This window comes from Triticum aestivum, chromosome 1A, assembly GCF_018294505.1.
Source record: "Triticum aestivum cultivar Chinese Spring chromosome 1A, IWGSC CS RefSeq v2.1, whole genome shotgun sequence".
NCBI lineage: Eukaryota > Viridiplantae > Streptophyta > Magnoliopsida > Poales > Poaceae > Triticum > Triticum aestivum.
The window spans coordinates 214,443,916-214,466,132 of record NC_057794.1 but is presented as its reverse complement, the minus strand read 5'-3'; positions in this window follow the sequence as shown (position 1 = coordinate 214,466,132).

The following is a 22,217-nucleotide window of genomic DNA, read 5'->3' as shown; positions in this document are numbered from 1 at the left end:
CGAAATCAACCCTATCTCTTATTTCCCCACACATACGGACTCTAAAAATAGCCTATACTTATGTATTTCGAAATTACATGGGCCTGGCCCAATAATAAGGTGACGCAGCACCTAAAATAGCCTCGGGACGAAATTTATGAAGTGGCATCTTGTATATTTCGTCCAAGGCTTCATGCACCCATTATGGTGGCTTCAAAGTCCTGAAATCATCACTTGTCACTCCGTTCTTGTTTCCCTTGCGCATGCCATCATCTCCATGCTTGTTCTTGCTCCAATGTTCATCCTTCTTCAAGCTAGGCCCTTCATTTGTAAGCAAAACAAATGTATCCAATTTAGGCAGCATCATATTCTCATGAACATTAGAATCATTACCAAGAAACGAAAGTACCTGGTAATTTAATTGGCGTGCACGAGCTCTAGTAATTGGTCCAGTATGTATAGCAGCAGGGGCTGTGGGTGTAACAATTGTATTGATGTCCTCATCACTTGGATAGAGCGATTACCAGGGAGAGTCAAACACACGACGTAGATGTATGTGGAGCTGGGAAGGCTTATAGTATGGTAGCAAAAAGGGTCAGCAATAATCAATTCAGAGATGCAAAGTTGAATAAACGCTCAACGACGGTACTGTGCTGGTCCTAGGCTAGACTGTGCTAGAGACGCGAGCCTAGAACACCAACAAAATCACGGCGCGGCACGTAAACAAGGGAAAAGCACACTCTGAATTTTTTTTCGCTCTTTTTTTTTGCGCTCTCTTTTTTTTGCGCTGCTTTTTTTTTGCGAAAAATCACTATAATGGCGAGTGTCTCAAAACTGTTCCTAGGTCAAACTGACAGGATGGGCACGAAATTTTTTTTTCGACCAAATTTTTTTTTTCGACTGCCCGGACCCAAAAACTGGAAACGGGTCAAAAAAAACTTCCTATAATGGCACCTGTCTCAAAACACTCAGAAACACCTAAAAATAGGATAGCTAGAAATTTTTTCGAAAAATGCGTTTTCGAAAATTTTGGGGCCTAAACGGAGCGTGGTTTCCCGACTCTTTTTTTTTCCGAAACCTACTCCGGCAAGGAAACACGAATTGGAAACTAGATGGATCTCGGAAACAAACCTCATAAGCAAGGAACTCGGATTGGTGGTAGATATATGGTGGTGGTATATGGCAGCGGTGGTGGTAGCGGTGGTAGTATATGGATATGGATCGGTGGTGGTATATGGACACGGATTGGTGGTGGTATATGGATACGGATTCGGAGCGGTGGTGGTAGATGGCAGGGGCGATGATGATGGTGCGGCGGCGGCGTGACAACTTATGACCAGAACTCGAAACTCTAAAAGACTAGACTCTAAGACAAGCAACTAGACCGACGATGCAACCGCAAATTCAACAAAACAAAACCCTAAAAAGATTATGCAAAGGCTCAGATTGGTTCGGATATGATGAACTAACCCTAAATTTTTTTTTGTGGCTTTTTCGTGGACAGTAGGTATGAAGAACAGACTCGATCTAAACTACGAAAAACTGTAAAATCTCACCGAGCAACCTGGAAATCTGATACCACTTGATAGAGGCAAAGGTGTCCCGTCTTTCGATGAGATGATGGATATCGCTTTGGTGGAAGTCGACTTTGATGATCCGACTACGAACGTGCGAGGACGTCGCGCCTTAGCAATCGCTAAACCAACTCCGAGAGGTTATTGACGACGCCGGAGCACGATCAACCTGACCACGAGGGTCTGTTTCCTTCGAGCAAACGAAGAACAAGCAAGAAACTAAGATTGCAATCTGGATATTGCGAATTTAAGATGAAAGCTTTATTGATCAAGGTGGGGTTCTGTGACGCCTTTGTCTGGTCGTTGAACACAAACGAAGTACGTGAAGTTGCAGCTATGGCGAACTTTTAATCTAAACAAAACCCAAAGTCTAAACGATGCCCTAAGGGCTGTATATATGGAGGAAGAGGGGGGAATTTCGTGGCCCTTGGTGGAGGGGTCCGAAATCAACCCTATCTCTTGTTTCCCCACACATACGGACTCTAAAAATAGCCTATACTTATGTATTTCGAAATTACATGGGCCTGGCCCAATAATAAGGTGACGCAGCACCTAAAATAGCCTCGGGACGAAATTTATGAAGTGGCATCTTGTATATTTCGTCCAAGGCTTCATGCACCCATTATGGTGGCTTCAAAGTCCTGAAATCATCACTTGTAACTCCGTTCTTGTTCCCCTTGCGCATGCCATCATCTCCATGCTTGTTCTTGCTCCAATGTTCATCCTTCTCCAAGCTAGGCCCTTCATTTGTAAGCAAAACAAATGTATCCAATTTAGGCAGCATCATATTCTCATGAACATTAGAATCATTACCAAGAAACAAAAGTACCTGGTAATTTAGTTGGCGTGCACGAGCTCTAGTAATTGGTCCAGTATGTATAGCAGCAGGGGCTGTGGGTGTAACAATTGTATTGATGTCCTCATCAACTTTCGAAGCTGAGAGACATGGAACACGTCATGAACATTTGCAAAGTTTGAAGGTAGCTCGAGTTGATAGGCGAGATCACCTCTCTTGCTGACAATCTTGAAAGGTCCCACGTATCTACGGGCAAGCTTGCCTTTGATACCGAAGCGACGAGTACCTTTCATAGGAGAGACGCGGAGGTAAACATGATCTCCGATCTCGAAAGCCAAATCGTGGTGCTTATTATCATAGTAGCTCTTCTGACGGGATTGGGCTGTTTTGAGGTTATCTCGAATGACTTTGCACATTTCTTCTGCCTCTGTGATTAAGTCATTATCCAAAAGCTGACGTTCACCGGTTTCGGAACAGTTGAGAGGGGTACGGCACTTCCTGCCATACAGTGATGAGGACATCAATACAATTGTTACACCCATAGCCCCTGCTGCTATACATACTGGACCAATTACTAGAGCTCGTGCACGCCAACTAAATTACCAGGTACTTTCGTTTCTTGGTAATGATTCTAATGTTCATGAGAATATGATGCTGCCTAAATTGGATACATTTGTTTTGCTTAGAAATGAAGGGCCTAGCTTGGAGAAGGATGAACATTGGAGCAAGAACAAGCATGGAGATGATGGCATGCGCAAGGGGAACAAGAACGGAGTTACAAGTGATGATTTCAGGACTTTGAAGCCACCATAATGGGTGCATGAAGCCTTGGACGAAATATACAAGATGCCACTTCATAAATTTTGTCCCGAGGCTATTTTAGGTGCTGCGTCACCTTATTATTGGGCCAGGCCCATGTAATTTCGAAATACATAAGTATAGGCTATTTTTAGAGTCCGTATGTGTGGGGAAACAAGAGATAGGGTTGATTTCGGACCCCTCCACCAAGGGCCACGAAATTCCCCCCTCTTCCTCCATATATACAGCCCTTAGGGCATCGTTTAGACTTTGGGTTTTGTTTAGATTAAAAGTTCGCCATAGCTGCAACTTCGCGTACTTCGTTTGTGTTCAACGACCAGACAAAGGCGTCACAGAACCCCACCTTGATCAATAAAGCTTTCATCTTATATTCACAATATCCAGATTGCAATCTCAGTTTCTTGCTTGTTCTTTGTTTGCTCGCAGGAAACAGACCCTCGTGGTCAGGTTGATCGTGCTCCGGCGTGGTCAATAACCTCTCGGAGTTGGTTTAGCGATTGCTAAGGCGCGACGTCCTCGCACGTTCGTAGTCGGATCGTCAAAGTCGACTGCCACCAAAGCGATATCCATCATCTCATCGAAAGACAGGACACCTTTGCCTCTATCAAGTGGTATCAGATTTCCAGGTTGCTCGGTGAGATTTTACAGTTTTTCGTAGTTTAGATCGAGTCTGTTCTTCATACCTACAGTCCACGAAAAAGCCACAAAAAAATTAGGGTTAGTTCATCATATCCGAACCAATCTGAGCCTTTGCATAATCTTTTTAGGGTTTTGCTTTGTTGAATTTGCGGTTGCATCGTCGGTCTAGTTGCTGGTTTTAGAGTCTAGTCTTTTAGAGTTTCGAGTTCTGGTCATAAGTTGTCACGCCGCCGCCGCACCATCATCATCGCCCCTGCCATCTACCACCACCGCTCCGAATCCGTATCCATATACCACCACCAATCCGTGTCCATATACCACCACCGATCCATATCCATATACTACCACCGCTACCACCACCGCTGCCATATACCACCACCATATATCCACCACCAATCCGAGTTCCTTGCTTATTAGGTTTGTTTTCGAGATCCATCTAGCTTCCGATTCGTGTTTCCTTGCCGGAGTAGGTTTCGGGAAATAAAATTTCCTTGCCGGAGTCGGGAAACCACGCTCCGTTTAGGCCCAAAATTTTTCGAAAACGCATTTATCGGAAAATTTTCTGGCTATCCTATTTTTAGGTGTTTCTGAGTGTTTTGAGACAGGTGCCATTATAGGAAGTTTTTTTTGACCCGTTTCCAGTTTTTGGGTCCGGGCAGTCGAAAAAAAAATTTGGTCGAATTTTTTTTTTCGTGCCCATCCTGTCAGTTTGACCTAGGAAGAGTTTTGAGACACTCGCCATTATAGTGATTTTTCGCAAAAAAAAGAGCAAAAAAAAAGAGCGCAAAAAAAAGAGTGAATTTTTTTTTCAGAGTGTGCTTTTCCCTTGTTTACGTGCTGCGCTGTGATTTTGTTGGTCTTCTAGGCTCGTGTCTCTAGCACAGTCTAGCCTAGGACCAGCACAGTACCGTCGTTGAGCGTTTATTCAACTTTGCATCTCTGAATTGATTATTGCTGACCCTTTTTGCTACCATACTATAAGCCTTCCCAGCTCCACATACATCTACGTCGTGTGTTTGACTCTCCCTGGTAATCGCTCTATCCAAGCTTTGAGAGTTTTTGACTACAACGGTTGCCGATCACCGCCTGCTGCTGGGTAAGAACTGGTAAGAATTTGAGATTTGCTTGACGGATTTGTGATACACCACCACCACTTCTTAGTAGTCTGTAGGATCATATTCTTGTGTGTTTCTATTGCTGCTAACCATGCCAGGATCACAAGCCGACGAGATTGACTGGGAGAACTTATCGAACAAGGAGCTTCATGATAAGTTTCAGCAAATGATGACTGAACAGGTGCAAGATGTGCTGAACTATTTTGAAGAGGCCATGGAGAAGATTACTGGCCTTGAGAAGACGTTCGAAACAAAGCTCGATAACAGATGTAATGAACTACTTGCGCGTCTTCCACCACCGGCTGCACCTGTCGCACCTCTGCAGCAACAACAACTACGCCCCCTTCCGAATCAGTATGGACGAGCACAGCGTGTTCCTATTGAGCCAGGACAAAATTCTGGTGCCGCTGCTACTGCTGTTGGTGCTTCTTTGGTTCCTGCTACTGCTGCTGCTGGTACCCAGGAGGATGATGATTATGTGGAAGATTATGAGGATGAGGTTGATCAAAATCCGAACTACGTGCAGCCACCAGCGCCACCACCACCAGGTCGACCTCAGGTATATATTCGTAATGGTAGGCCTGCACCACCACCTCAGGTACGACATGATGTCCATATTCCTAAACTGAAATTGAATATTCCACCATTTGAGGGTAGATATGTTCCTGATATATATCTTACTTGGGAGTTAGAAACTGAACAACGATTTACATGTTTACAATATCCTGAGGAGAGACGCGTTGCTGCTGCTGTTTGTGCTTTCACTAGTTTTGCATGTGTATGGTGGTCTGAACATTGTAGATTATATCCTATTCCAACTACTTGGGCTGCTTTGAAAACTGCTATGCGTACGCGTTGGGTTCCACCATATTATCAACGTGAATTGCTTCAAAAATTGCAGCGTTTAAGACAAGGGAAAAATTCCGTAGAAGAATATTATCAGGAATTACAAACTGGCATGATTAGATGTGGTATTGTTGAGGAGAATGAAGCTATGCTTGCACGTTTTCTGGGTGGATTAAATAGAGAGATTCAGACCATTCTAGACTATAAGGAGTATACTAATATCACTCGTTTATTCCATCTTGCTTGTAAAGCTGAACGTGAAGTGCGGGATCGACAAGCATTGGGGCGAACTAACTTTTCTGCAGGCCGACCTTCATCATGGACACCGCGTGCATCTTCTACTTCAACTGCACTAGCACCTCAATTAGGTGCCTCCTCCAGTCGTGATACAAGAAACAGGCACAACCACCATTATCTGCCAAGAGCGCACCTGCTGGGCCTGCACAGCGTTCTTCTTCTTCCATGGCATCAACAGGGCACACAAGTGATATTATTTGTCGTCGTTGTAAGGGAGGAGGTCATTATGCGAGAGAATGCAAATCTCCGCGTGTGATGATTGCTACCGCGGATGGTGGATATGAGTCCGCTAGTGACTATGATGAGGAGACTTTGGCTCTTATTACACGTGAAGAACATGGTGGAGATGATTCTGATCATGAGACGCAATACATGGCTCCTGAAGACGCTGACAGGTATGAATGTTTAGTTGCTCAACGTGTTTTGAGTGTGCAGGTCACACAAGCTGAGCAAAATCAGAGGCACAATTTGTTCCATACCAAGGGAGTTGTGAAGGAACGTTCTGTGCGCGTCATCATAGACGGAGGTAGGTGCAACAACTTGGCTAGCATGGAGATGGTGGAGAAGCTTTCTCTCACCACAAGACCACATCCACATCCTTACTACATCCAATGGTTCAACAACAGCGGCAAGGTTAAGGTAACACGTACTGTTCGTGTGCATTTTAGTATCTCTACATATGCTGATTATGTTGATTGTGATGTGGTACCTATGCAAGCATGTTCCTTATTACTTGGTAGACCATGGCAATTTGATAAAAATTCTGTACACCATGGTAGAAACAATCACTATACTCTTGTTCATAAGGATAAAAATATTACTTTGCTTCCTATGACTCCTGATTCCATTTTGAGAGATGATATTAATAGAGCTAATAAAGCAAAACAGGAGAAGAATAAGAGTGAAAATCAGATTGTGGCAAAAGAATTTGAGCAACAAATGAAGCCTAATAATAAACCATCTAGTGTTGCTTCTGAAATTAAATTGAAAAGTGCATGTTTATTTGCCACCAAATCTGATATTGATGAGCTAGATTTCAGCACATCTGTTTGCTATGCTTTTGTGTGCAAAGAGGCATTATTTTCGCCTTCCTCTTTGCCTCCTGCTGTCACTAACATTTTGCAGGAGTTCGCTGACGTATTTCCACAAGACGTGCCACCGGGATTACCGCCTATTCGAGGGATTGAGCATCAGATTGACTTAATTCCCGGTGGTTCACTGCCAAACCGTGCACCATACCTTACCAATCCAGAGGAGACGAAGGAGATTATGCGTCAAGTACAAGAGCTTCTCGACAAAGGTTATATATGCGAATCCCTTAGTCCTTGTGCTGTTCCTATTATTCTAGTGCCGAAAAAGGATGGTACATCACGTATGTGTGTTGATTGTAGAGGCATTAATAATATTACTATTCGTTATCGTCATCCTATTCCTAGGCTAGATGATATGCTTGATGAATTGAGTGGCTCTACAATATTCTCCAAAGTTGATTTGCGTAGTGGCTACCATCAAATTCGTATGAAATTGGGAGATGAATGGAAAACAGCATTTAAAACTAAGTTTGGATTATATGAGTGGTTAGTCATGCCTTTTGGGTTAACTAATGCACCTAGTACTTTCATGAGATTAATGAACGAAGTTTTACGTGCTTTCATTGGACGATTTGTGGTAGTTTACTTTGATGACATATTGATTTATAGCAGATCTTTGGAGGAACATTTGGAACATTTACGTGCTGTTTTTATTGCTCTACGTGATGCACGCTTGTTTGGTAACCTTGGGAAGTGCACCTTTTGCACCGACCGAGTATCTTTTCTTGGCTATGTTGTTACTCCACAGGGAATTGAAGTTGATAAAGCCAAGATTGAAGCTATTGAGAGTTGGCCGCAGCCCAAAACGGTCACACAAGTGAGGAGTTTTCTTGGCCTCGCTGGATTCTATAGGCGTTTTGTGAGAGATTTCAGCACCATTGCTGCACCTCTCAATGAGCTTACAAAGAAAGATGTGCCTTTTCTTTGGGGTACCGCACAGGAAGAAGCCTTCACGGTATTGAAAGATAAGTTGACACATGCTCCTTTACTCCAACTTCCTGATTTTAATAAGACTTTTGAGCTTGAATGTGATGCTAGTGGAATTGGATTAGGAGGTGTGTTATTACAAGATGGCAAACCTGTTGCATACTTTTCTAAAAAATTGAGTGGGCCTAGTCTGAATTATTCTACTTATGATAAAGAATTATATGCTCTTGTTCGGACTTTAGAAACATGGCAACATTATTTATGGCCCAAAGAATTTGTTATACATTCTGATCATGAATCTTTGAAACATATTAAAAGTCAAGCTAAACTAAATCGTAGACATGCTAAATGGGTTGAATTCATTGAGACTTTCCCTTATGTCATTAAACACAAGAAGGGAAAAGAAAATGTTATTGCTGATGCATTGTCTCGTCGCTATACTATGCTTTCACAACTTGACTTCAAAATATTTGGTTTGGAGACCATCAAAGATCAATATGTGCATGATGCTGATTTTAAAGATGTAATGCAGAATTGTAAAGAAGGAAGAATGTGGAACAAGTTTGTTGTTAATGATGGATTTGTGTTTCGTGCTAACAAGCTATGCATTCCAGCTAGCTCCGTTCGTCTTTTGTTGTTGCAGGAGGCGCATGGAGGAGGATTAATGGGACACTTTGGCGTGAAGAAGACGGAGGACGTACTTGCTACACATTTCTTTTGGCCAAAGATGAGACGGGATGTTGAGTGTTTTATTGCTCGCTGCACTACATGTCAAAAAGCTAAGTCACGACTCAATCCTCATGGTTTATATATGCCTTTGCCTGTACCTAGTGTTCCTTGGGAGGATATATCTATGGACTTTGTTTTAGGTTTACCTCGAACAAAGAAGGGGAGGGATAGCATATTTGTTGTCGTGGATAGATTCTCGAAAATGGCACACTTTATACCATGTCATAAAAGCGATGATGCTGTTAATGTTGCTGATTTGTTCTTTCGTGAAATTATTCGCTTGCATGGTGTGCCAAATACTATTGTTTCAGATCGTGATACTAAATTTCTTAGCCACTTTTGGAGATGTTTATGGGCTAAGTTGGGGACTAAACTGCTTTTTAGTACTACTTGTCACCCCCAAACTGATGGACAAACTGAAGTAGTCAATAGAACGTTGTCTACTATGCTTAGGGCTGTTTTGAAGATAATAAGAAAATGTGGGAGGAATGCTTGCCTCATATTGAATTTGCTTATAATCGTTCATTGCATTCTACTACTAAGATGTGCCCTTTTGAAGTTGTGTATGGTTTCCTACCTCGTGCACTTATTGATTTGTTGCCTCTTCCATCTTCGGAGAAGGTTAATTTTGATGCTAAACAACGTGCTGAATTGATTTTAAAAATGCATGAGTTAACTAAGGAAAACATTGAGCGTATGAATGCTAAATATAAACTTGCTGGAGATAAGGGTAGAAAACATGTTGTGTTTGCACCTGGAGATCTTGTTTGGTTACATTTGCGTAAGGATAGATTTCCTGATTTGCGCAAATCAAAGTTAATGCCACGTGCTGATGGTCCCTTTAAGGTGTTAGAGAAAATAAATGATAATGCATATAAACTTGAGCTGCCTGCAGATTTTGGGGTTAGTCCCACTTTTAACATTGCAGATTTGAAGCCTTATTTGGGTGAGGAAGATGAACTTCCGTCGAGGACGACTTCATTTCAAGAAGGGGAGGATGATGAGGACATCAATACAATTGTTACACCCACAGCCCCTGCTGCTATACATACTGGACCAATTACTAGAGCTCGTGCACGCCAACTAAATTACCAGGTACTTTCGTTTCTTGGTAATGATTCTAATGTTAATGAGAATATGATGCTGCCTAAATTGGATACATTTGTTTTGCTTACAAATGAAGGGCCTAGCTTGGAGAAGGATGAACATTGGAGCAAGAACAAGAATGGAGTTACAAGTGATGATTTCAGGACTTTGAAGCCACCATAATGGGTGCATGAAGCCTTGAACGAAATATACAAGATGCCACTTCATAAATTTCGTCCCGAGGCTATTTTAGGTGCTGCGTCACCTTATTATTGGGCCAGGCCCATGTAATTTCGAAATACATAAGTATAGGCTATTTTTAGAGTCCGTATGTGTGGGGAAACAAGAGATAGGGTTGATTTCGGACCCCTCCACCAAGGGCCACGAAATTCCCCCCTCTTCCTCCATATATACAGCCCTTAGGGCATCGTTTAGACTTTGGGTTTTGTTTAGATTAAAAGTTCGCCATAGCTGCAACTTCGCGTACTTCGTTTGTGTTCAACGACCAGACAAAGGCGTCACAGAACCCCACCTTGATCAATAAAGCTTTCATCTTATATTCGCAATATCCAGATTGCAATCTCAGTTTCTTGCTTGTTCTTCGTTTGCCCGCAGGAAACAGACCCTCGTGGTCAGGTTGATCGTGCTCCGGCGTGGTCAATAACCTCTCGGAGTTGGTTTAGCGATTGCTAAGGCGCGACGTCCTCGCACGTTCGTAGTCGGATCGTCAAAGTCGACTTCCACCAAAGCGAAATCCATCATCTCATCGAAAGACGGGACACCCTTGCCTCTATCACCCTTAGTCCTTGTGCTGTTCCTATTATTCTAGTGCCGAAAAAGGATGGTACATCACGTATGTGTGTTGATTGTAGAGGCATTAATAATATTACTATTCGTTATCGTCATCCTATTCCTAGGCTAGATGATATGCTTGATGAATTGAGTGGCTCTACAATATTCTCCAAAGTTGATTTGCGTAGTGGCTACCATCAAATTCGTATGAAATTGGGAGATGAATGGAAAAGAGCATTTAAAACTAAGTTTGGATTATATGAGTGGTTAGTCATGCCTTTTGGGTTAACTAATGCACCTAGTACTTTCATGAGATTAATGAACGAAGTTTTACGTGCTTTCATTGGACGATTTGTGGTAGTTTACTTTGATGACATATTGATTTATAGCAGATCTTTGGAAGAACATTTGGAACATTTACGTGTTGTTTTTATTGCTCTACGTGATGCACGTTTGTTTGGTAACCTTGGGAAGTGCACCTTTTGCACCGACCGAGTATCTTTTCTTGGCTATGTTGTTACTCCACAGGGAATTGAAGTTGATAAAGCCAAGATTGAAGCTATTGAGAGTTGGCCGCAGCCCAAAACGGTCACACAAGTGAGGAGTTTTCCTGGCCTCGCTGGATTCTATAGGCATTTTGTGAGAGATTTCAGCACCATTGCTGCACCTCTCAATGAGCTTACAAAGAAAGATGTGCCTTTTCTTTGGGGTACCGCACAGGAAGAAGCCTTCACGGTATTGAAAGATAAGTTGACACATGCTCCTTTACTCCAACTTCCTGATTTTAATAAGACTTTTGAGCTTGAATGTGATGCTAGTGGAATTGGATTAGGAGGTGTGTTATTACAAGATGGCAAACCTGTTGCATACTTTTCTGAAAAATTGAGTGGGCCTAGTCTGAATTATTCTACTTATGATAAAGAATTATATGCTCTTGTTCGGACTTTAGAAACATGGCAACATTATTTATGGCCCAAAGAATTTGTTATACATTCTGATCATGAATCTTTGAAACATATTAAAAGTCAAGCTAAACTGAATCATAGACATGCTAAATGGGTTGAATTCATTGAGACTTTCCCTTATGTCATTAAACACAAGAAGGGAAAAGAAAATGTTATTGCTGATGCATTGTCTCGTCGCTATACTATGCTTTCACAACTTGACTTCAAAATATTTGGTTTGGAGACCATCAAAGATCAATATGTGCATGATGCTGATTTTAAAGATGTAATGCAGAATTGTAAAGAAGGAAGAATGTGGAACAAGTTTGTTGTTAATGATGGATTTGTATTTCGTGCTAACAAGCTATGCATTCCAGCTAGCTCCGTTCGTCTTTTGTTGTTGCAGGAGGCGCATGGAGGAGGATTAATGGGACACTTTGGCGTGAAGAAGACGGAGGACGTACTTGCTACACATTTCTTTTGGCCAAAGATGAGACGGGATGTTGAGCGTTTTATTGCTCGCTGCACTACATTGCAAAAAGCTAAGTCATGACTCAATCCTCATGGTTTATATATGCCTTTGCCTGTACCTAGTGTTCCTTGGGAGGATATATCTATGGACTTTGTTTTAGGTTTACCTCGAACAAAGAAGGGGAGGGATAGCATATTTGTTGTCGTGGATAGATTCTCGAAAATGGCACACTTTATACCATGTCATAAAAGCGATGATGCTGTTAATGTTGCTGATTTGTTCTTTCGTGAAATTATTCGCTTGCATGGTGTGCCAAATACTATTGTTTCAGATCATGATACTAAATTTCTTAGCCACTTTTGGAGATGTTTATGGGCTAAGTTGGGGACTAAACTGCTTTTTAGTACTACTTGTCACCCCCAAACTGATGGACAAACTGAAGTAGTCAATAGAACGTTGTCTACTATGCTTAGGGCTGTTTTGAAGAATAATAAGAAAATGTGGGAGGAATGCTTGCCTCATATTGAATTTGCTTATAATCGTTCATTGCATTCTACTACTAAGATGTGCCCTTTTGAAGTTGTGTATGGTTTCCTACCTCGTGCACCTATTGATTTGTTGCCTCTTCCATCTTCGGAGAAGGTTAATTTTGATGCTAAACAATGTGCTGAATTGATTTTAAAAATGCATGAGTTAACTAAGGAATACATTGAGCGCATGAATGCTAAATATAAACTTGCTGGAGATAAGGGTAGAAAACATGTTGTGTTTGCACCTGGAGATCTTGTTTGGTTACATTTGCGTAAGGATAGATTTCCTGATTTGCGCAAATCAAAGTTAATGCCACGTGCTGATGGTCCCTTTAAGGTGTTAGAGAAAATAAATGATAATGCATATAAACTTGAGCTGCCTGCAGATTTTGGGGTTAGTCCCACTTTTAACATTCCAGATTTGAAGCCTTATTTGGGTGAGGAAGATGAGTTTCCGTCGAGGACGACTTCATTTCAAGAAGGGGAGGATTATGAGGACATCAATACCATTGTTACACCCACAGGCCCTGCTGCTATACATACTGGACCAATTACTAGAGCTCGTGCACGCCAACTAAATTACCAGGTACTTTCGTTTCTTGGTAATGATTCTAATGTTCATGAGAATATGATGCTGCCTAAATTGGATACATTTGTTTTGCTTACAAATGAAGGGCCTAGCTTGGAGAAGGATGAACATTGGAGCAAGAACAAGCATGGAGATGATGGCATGCGCAAGGGGAACAAGAACGGAGTTACAAGTGATGATTTCAGGACTTTGAAGCCACCATAATGGGTGCATGAAGCCTTGGACGAAATATACAAGACGCCACTTCATAAATTTCGTCCCGAGGCTATTTTAGGTGCTGCGCCACCTTATTATTGGGCCAGGCCCATGTAATTTCGAAATACATAAGTATAGGCTATTTTTAGAGTCCGTATGTGTGGGGAAACAAGAGATAGGGTTGATTTCGGACCCCTCCTCCAAGGGCCACGAAATTCCCCCCTCTTCCTCCATATATACAGCCCTTAGGGCATCGTTTAGACTTTGGGTTTTGTTTAGATTAAAAGTTCGCCATAGCTGCAACTTCACGTACTTCGTTTGTGTTCAACGACCAGACAAAGGCGTCACAGAACCCCACCTTGATCAATAAAGCTTTCATCTTATATTCGCAATATCCAGATTGCAATCTCAGTTTCTTGCTTGTTCTTCGTTTGCTCGCAGGAAACAGACCCTCGTGGTCAGGTTGATCGTGCTCCGGCGTGGTCAATAACCTCTCGGAGTTGGTTTAGCGATTGCTAGGGCGCGACGTCCTCGCACGTTCGTAGTCGGATCGTCAAAGTCGACTGCCACCAAAGCGATATCCATCATCTCATCAAAAGACGGGACACCTTTGCCTCTATCATACAGAATTTCAAATGGGGCCTTGCCCGAACTTGCTTGAAAACGGTTGTTGTAGGAGAATTCAGCATAAGGAAGACAATCCTCCCACTTCATGCCGAAGGAGATCACACAAGCCCTGAGCATATCTTCAAGAATCTGGTTGACACGCTCGACTTGGCCGCTAGTTTGAGGATGGAAAGTTGTGCTGAAGCGGATGTTGGTGCCCATGGCCTTCTGAAAAAAATCCCAAAACTTGGAGGTAAAGATGCTGCCATGGTCTGAAGAGATCACTTGTGGAATACCATGCAGAGAGACTATTCGAGAGGTATAGAGTTCCGCCAATTGAGCTGCAGTGATCGACTCTTTGATGGGCAGAAAATGAGCCACTTTAGTGAGTTTGTCGATGACAACGAATATAGCATCATTGCCACGCTTGGAATTTGGAAAGCCAGTCACGAAGTCCATCTCAATGTGGTCAAACTTCCATTCTGGAATGGCAAGAGGTTGGAGGAGACCAGCTGGACTTTGGTGTTCTGCCTTCACTCTTCTGCAGACATCACATTCATTCACGAATTGAGCAATCTCGCGCTTCATTCGAGTCCACCAATAAGCCTGCTTGAGGTCCTGATACATCTTCGTGCTCCCAGGGTGGATGGAGAGGAGAGAATTGTAAGCCTCGTTCATGATCACTTTATGAAGGTCACCTTTGGGTACAACAATACGATCCTCGAAGAAGAGAGTGTCCTTGTCGTCAAGGCGGTAGCACTTGTACTTGGGTTGACTCTTGGCAATCCCAATCTTCACCTTTTTCACCATAGCATCAAGAAGCTGAGCTTGGCGAATCTGGTCTTCCAAGGTAGGAGAGACTTGAAGGTTGGCGAGGAAACCTTGAGGAACAACTTGCAGATTAAGTTTGCGGAAAGCATCACAAAGCTCGGGTTGATAAGGCTTGAGAATAAGACTATTGCAATAAGCCTTTCTGCTCAATGCGTCAGCAATCACATTGGCCTTGCCTGGAGTATACTCGATACTTGGATTATACTCTTGAATCATTTCGACCCATCAAGTTTGCCTGGGGTTGAGATTAGGCTGAGTGAAGATGTACTTGAGACTCTTGTGATCAGTGAAAATGTCCACTTTTCTTCCCAATAAGAGATGTCTCCAAGTCAAAAGAGCATGCACAACTGCCGCCAACTCGAGATCATGAGTGGGGTAGTTCTTCTCGTTGGGCTTCAACTGGCGAGATGTATAAGCAACAACTTTCTTCTCTTGCATCAACACTGCGCCAAGACCTTGGAGAGAGGCATCACAAAAGACCTCGTACGGCTTGGATTCATCAGGCGGAGTCAGAACTGGAGCAGTGGTCAATTTCTCTTTCAAAGTGTTGAAAGCAATGTCACACTCCGGAGACCAAACATACTTGACGTGCTTCTGGAGAAGATTTGAGAGAGGCTTCGCGATCTTAGAAAAGTTTTCAACGAATCTTCAGCAATAGCTTGCGAGACCGAGGAAGCTACGGAGTTGCTTCACATTCTGAGGAGGTTCCCAATTCACAATTGCAGACACATTCTCAGGATTCACCGCAATGCCCTTGGCAGAGATGATATGACCAAGATAAAGAACCTCATCGAGCCAAAATTCACACTTGGAGAACTTGGCGTAGAACTGATGTTCCCTCAACTTATCGATTACCAAACGCAAGTGCTTGGCATGATCTTCCTTGTTCTTCGAGAAAACCAGAATGTCATCGAGATAGACCAAAACGAAGTCATTGGTGTAGGCATTGAAGATGAAGTTCATCATGCGAGAGAAAGTCGAAGGAGCGTTGACGAGGCCAAAAGACATGACAGTGTATTCATATGAACCATGGCTTGTCCTGAAAGCCGTCTTGGGAATATCTTGCTCACGGATTTGAATCTGATGATAACCCATACGGAGATCAAGCTTGGAGAATACTTGGGCACCTTTGAGTTGTTTGAACAGCTCGTTGATGTTAGGAAGTGGGTATTTGTTCTTGATGGTCTTCTTGTTCAATGGACGGTAATCAACACAAAGTTGGTCCGTTCCATCCTTCTTCTTCACAAAAAGAACACCACAACCCCACGGAGAAGAACTAGGCCGGATGAGACCCATTCTTTCTTGAATATCAAGTTGCTTCTTCAGCTCCTTTAACTCTTCAGGTCCGAGCTTGTAAGGATGCTTGCACACAGGTTCCGTGTCGGGCTCAAGATCAATGACGAATTCAACTGGCCGGTGCGGAGGCATTCCTGGAAGCTCTTCTGGAAAGACGTCTTGATATTCGCAAACGACTGGAATCTGCGAGATAGCATCGAGTTCACCCTTCTCATTGAGAGAAAACAAACGGATGGTATTATCCCGAGCGGCAAAGACAATTACATCCTCAGACGAATGAGTCAATTGAATCTGCCTGGCAGCACAATCAAGATGTGCCTTGTGCTTAGAAAGCCAATCCATTCCGTGAATAAGATCAATATCCGAGTTACCAAGAACAATTGGGGAAGAAAGGAACTTGTAGTCGCCCAAGGTGATTATAACCTCTGGGACGCATGTGTTAGCTGTCATCTGCTTGCCCGGTGACACAATTTGCAAGGAACTTTGCAGATACTGATAATCGCACTCATACTTTGATGCAAAAGGTTTGGAAATGAAGCAATGCGATGCACCCGTGTCAAAAAGAACTTTTGCAGGAATATCATTAATAGGAAGGTTACCCATGATGACATCTGATGAATCCTCTGCCTGAGCTACATTCACCATATTGACCTTGGCATACTTGGGGTTATGCTTGAGCATAGTTGTACTTGCCGATTTGACAGGAGGAGGAGGAAGACGCCTCTGGTTGAGAGACTTGTTGGCATAATGACCCTTCTGTTGGCACTTGTTGCATGTGACCTCTGAAAGCGGATGGTGGTACGGAGCACTCGATCTTGGAGCTTGAGACAAAGTCTTGTTCTGAAAGCCAGGGTTGGGTGGGTGGGAAGATCCACTGCCACCTTTGCTCTTCTGCTGATACCGCTAACGGAACAGAGGAGGAGGAAACCAATACTTCTGCTGCTTGGCCACTTGAGTAGAGGAAGAAGGAGTAGCATCTCTGACTCGCTTCTTGGAAGCATCACACCTCAGTTGAGCAGCCTCTTGCTTCAATGCCATGTTGTAGAACTCATCGTACCTCAAGGGCTCGAAGAGAACAAGAGCGAGCTGGATTTCTTCTCTGAGACCACCCCTGAACTGGTATATCATGCTATTCTCATCAGGCACGTCCTGCTTAGCAAAGCGGGCGAGCTTCTGAAACAACTTGTTGTAGTCATAGACAGACAAAGAGCCTTGCTTCAGGTTGCGGAATTCCTCACGATTGCTTTCAACCAGCTCTGAGGAATATGATGAGCTCTGAAATCTTGACGGAATTCATCCCAAGTGATAACACGTCCACCTCTGGAATCCTTGTATTGCTGGAACCATTCTGCAGCTTGATCTTTGAGTTGGAAGGAAGCGAACTTGACAAAATCCTCAGGCCTGATTTTATTGCACTCGAAATGCTTGCACAGATCCACAAGCCAATCGTCAGCATCGGTTGCCTCAACACAATTGCTGAAAGTCTTTGGCCCATTAGCAAGGAACTGGTTGAGTGTAGCAAAGTGATTCTGATTGTTGCCTTGGTTCCCTTGGTTGCCTTGATTTCGCTCTTGAAGAATTTGCATGATCAACTGTGTGTTTGCATTGGTTGCGGCCATCACAGCTTGCCATGCCTCCGGAGGAGGTGGAGGTGGTGGCCGTTCAGGATTCGGAGTCGTGCGCGTTGGAGGAGCCATCCTGAAGAGGTTGACATCCATTAGCACATTGATAGACAAATATTGAAGCTGAATCCAACAGAATGAAAAATTGCAACATATAGTCTTCACATCCGAACAAAATGAACGAATGCATTCCTCTTGAAATGGTCACATATCCATAAATTGAGAAGCCACTTAGAATTTAGGTAGAGAAATAAATCAACAAGGTACAGATCAAGAACGAATAATCGGTAAGAAATCTCAATCTCAAACCAAATATCCGTGGAAGAAGAACTAGAGCTACTAGAATTCCCACCTATGAAATTCCCGAACCTTTCCGGTTATGCAATCAGGTGTTGGGGATACAGGGGAAGCATAATATCTCACCCAAATCTAGCAAATCCTACATCCAGCTGTATCCATCATTCAACACATAACCGAGAAAAACTTCGGAAACCATCTACCTCAACCTTCGAAAAGCATCCGTTATACAAGTTATGGCGATACTCCCGAACTCCCGCCCCAGTACTGGGTGGCGTCGAGGTTATCTCACCAACGAACTGCATAAAAGAGATTTTTGATGTCGGCGTACTAGACTCAGGTATTCCAGAACTGCAACGATAAAATTATGACGACAACACCTCAGAGCTCAACTCCCCGGGACACTTCCACAAAACCCCTGACAGGAGGCACCAAGACAATGTTCTCATCATAAAACCATCGGAACGATTCCAAGATACCCGCGTGATCCTAAAACAATTTTATTGAAATTTGAGAAGAGAAGAGTCAAAACTCTACGTCAGGATGCCTTACCAAAGCGATGAGGAGACTGGGAAGTAAAAAGAATTCCTAAACTCTCCGATATATAATTCCTAAATGACTCAAAACATTTTTCTAGACACAACTCGGCCGCTAAAAACGATCAAGCAATGGGGCTCCTAAGGTCGGGGAAGGCTCTGATACCAACTTGTCACACTCTCGATGCGACTACAGCTCCTACGTGTCGAGGCACGACTTAGAGACATAATCGCATTGAAGGCATATGTCGCAAGTTAGGCAATCTTCACAACATCCCATGTAATATAAATAATAAAGGGGAGATAACATAGTTGGCTTACACTCGCCACGTCAATCAAGTACATAAATAACATTATAACATCCAAACACTCATGGCCCGACTACGACGCCAAAATAAAAGATAACCCAACATGCGACACGGTCCCGATCACCCCCAACTGGGCACCACTACTGATCATCAGGAAAGGAAACATAGTATCGTTGAGAGTCCTCGTCGAACTCCCTCTTGAGCTCAAGCGCGTCACCTGGAGCGGAATCGTCAGGCCCTGCATCTGGTTTAATAGTAATCTGTGAGCCACAGGGACTCAGCAATCTCGCACCCTCGTGATCAAGACTATTTAAGCTTATAGGTAAGGCAAGGTAAATATATGTGGAGCTGCGGCAAGCGACTAGCATATATGGTGGCTATCCTGTTCGCAAAAGAGAGCGAGAAGAGAAGGCAAAGCGCGAACGCATAACTAAAGAGGGAAAACCTGCGGCAAGCATTACTCCAACACCGTGTCCACTTCCCGGACTCCGCCGAGAAGAGGCCATCACGGTAACTCACACTGTTGATTCATTTTAAATAAGTTAAGGTTCAAGTTATCTACAACCGGACATTAACAAATTCCCATCTGCCCATAACTGCGGGCACGGCTTTCGAAAGTTCAAATCCCTGCAGGGGAGTCCCAACTTAGCCCATGACAAGCTCTCACGGTCAACGAAGGAATAGACCTCCTCCCAAGACGTTCCGATCAGACTCGGTATCTCGGTTCTTCAAGACACTTCGACAGGTTAAAACAAGACCAGCAACACCGCCCGAATGTGCCGACAAATCCCGATAGGAGCTGCACATATCTCGTTCTCAGGGCACACTCAGATGAGCGCTCCATACAACTAAAACCAAACCTCGAGTTTCCTCGAGGGGGCGCTGCACAGGACTCTAGTTTGGACCAACACTCAGAGGAGCACTGGCGCAGGGAGGCTAAAATAAGATGACCCTCGGGCTCCGGAAACCCAAGGGAAAAAGAGGCTAGGTGGCAAATGGTAAAACCAAGGTTGGGCATTGCTGGAAAAGCTTTAATCAAGGCGAACTATCAAGGGGTTCCCATTATAACCCAACCGCGTAAGGAACGCAAAATCCGGGAACATAACACCGATATGACGGAAACTAGGGCGGCAAGAGTGGAACAAAACACTAGGCGAGAGGCCGAGCCTTCCACCCTTTACCAAGTGTATAGATGCATTAAGATAACAAGATAATATAATGATATCCCAACAAGTAAATAAATGTTCCAACAAGGAACGGTCTCCAATCTTCACCTGCAACTAGCAACGCTATAAGAGGGGCTGAGCAAAGCGGTAACATAGCCAATCAACGGTTTGCTAGGACATGGTGGGTTAGAGGTTTGACATGGCAATTTGGGAGGCTTGAAAGCAAGTGGTAGGCATCGTAGCATTGGCATAGCAAAAGAGCGAGCATCTAGCAAAGCAAAGATAGTAGTGATTTCGAGGGTATGATCATCTTGCCTGCAAAGTGGTCAGAGTTGACTGGATCCTCGAAAGCAAACTCAACGGGCTCCTCGTTAGCGAACTCGTCTCCCGGCTCTACCCAAACAAGACAAACAAGCAACAAGGACACAATCAACCACGTGCAAGGATCAAACAATATGATGCAAGGATGGTATGCTATGCAGGATGCGATGTGGGATGCATATGCAAGATTTGACAAGGGATGCATGAACCTGGCCTCAACTTGGAAATCCAAGTGTGCCACTGGAAAGATGAGATGAAATCGCTTGAAAACAATATCAAGAACGCCGGAATCGGAGTTACGGTTTGGAAATGGCAAGCGATTCAAATATGACACCGGTCTGTGATCTACAGCAAGTAGCCATCTAAATACAAAGAGATGAACAAGCTACAGCACCCAAACATGGCATAAAAATACATGGCCGGGATGCATTCAAGATGCTTAACAAAAGTCTAGCACTGAGCTACGGCCAAATCATCCATTAACAGGTTCAAACAAGCATGGCAAAAATGCATATGGTAAACAGATTTCAGACTTAGTGAAATTAACACTTGTCTGGAATTTCAGATCAGGTAGCACACTTCGGAGCAACAAAACTACATACTACAGGACCTGTACATGGCAAAGTAAAGCATGGCATGGAGCTACTCAAAGAGCTTAACAAAAGTCCCTTAGTGACCTTGAGCCAAAAGGGATCAGAAAATACAATTGCGAGTATGTGAACATGGCAAAAACATAATCAGTTCTCAGACTTAGTGAAAACTGGAGCATGCTGAAAACAGATTTCAAGTAGGCATGTTTACGAGCTCGATGCACTCACTACAGAGCAAGTCATGATAATTTAAGCTTACACCTATCAATAATACACAAAATGCAAGCTAGACATGGCAAGAACAATAGCATAGCATGCACGGATCAACTACAACATCATCGGCAAAATCGCTAACAAGTAGACAATCTGCCCAGATTCACGAAGTAGCAAAAGTAGAGCTCGATTAACTCAAGCTAGGGTGCTCCATAATTGCAAACAAAGACATGGATGGATAGAGCACTACAAGATCAACAAAACATCCTTACTGATCGTCCTCAAAAGAGGCACGGATCACTAGGAAACAACATGAACATATGGCCATATGAGATAAACAGCTCAAGGACTTAGTGGAAATGCTAAGTCCTTGAAATCAGCATTACCAAGTGCCTCACTTTGCAAGCTTGTGCTAGTCACCACACACATCACAAAAATACATGGGTTGCACCTCTGGAAAGATGGAAAAACCCTTAACAAAACATATGTAGAACTCATGGGCATATCATGCACACAATAATCATGGCAAAAATGACAAATATTTAAATGGAGTAGCAGATCTGACAATTATCTCAAGTAGCACTCTTCTAACAGCATTTCAGGCATCAAGATGAACTCAAATGAAAATGATGCAATGGAATGAAATTATGTACTCTCTGAGATGAACATTTTGATATGCTATATGCCCAAAACGGAGCTATGGATGCAAAGTTACAGCACGATGAACATGGACACATGAACTTGGGTTTCGGGAGAAAAAGTCAACCGAGGAGAGATTCTCAGATCTGGATCTGGCACGGTTCCCGATGCACTCGCCGGAGTTACTGTTCACCGGAGTTGGAATCGCTGGCCGAAGCTCGGAGTAGGGGAGGCCAGAGCTCGCCGGATGGCGAGGTGGCCGCGGTGGAGCTTGGCTCCGGGTGAGGGGAGGCGAGGCCGAGGTGGCGTCGGGTCGGCGAGGCGCGGCCAGGCGGCAGAGTGGGCCGGGAGGCGGCGAAGGTCGGCGCCGGC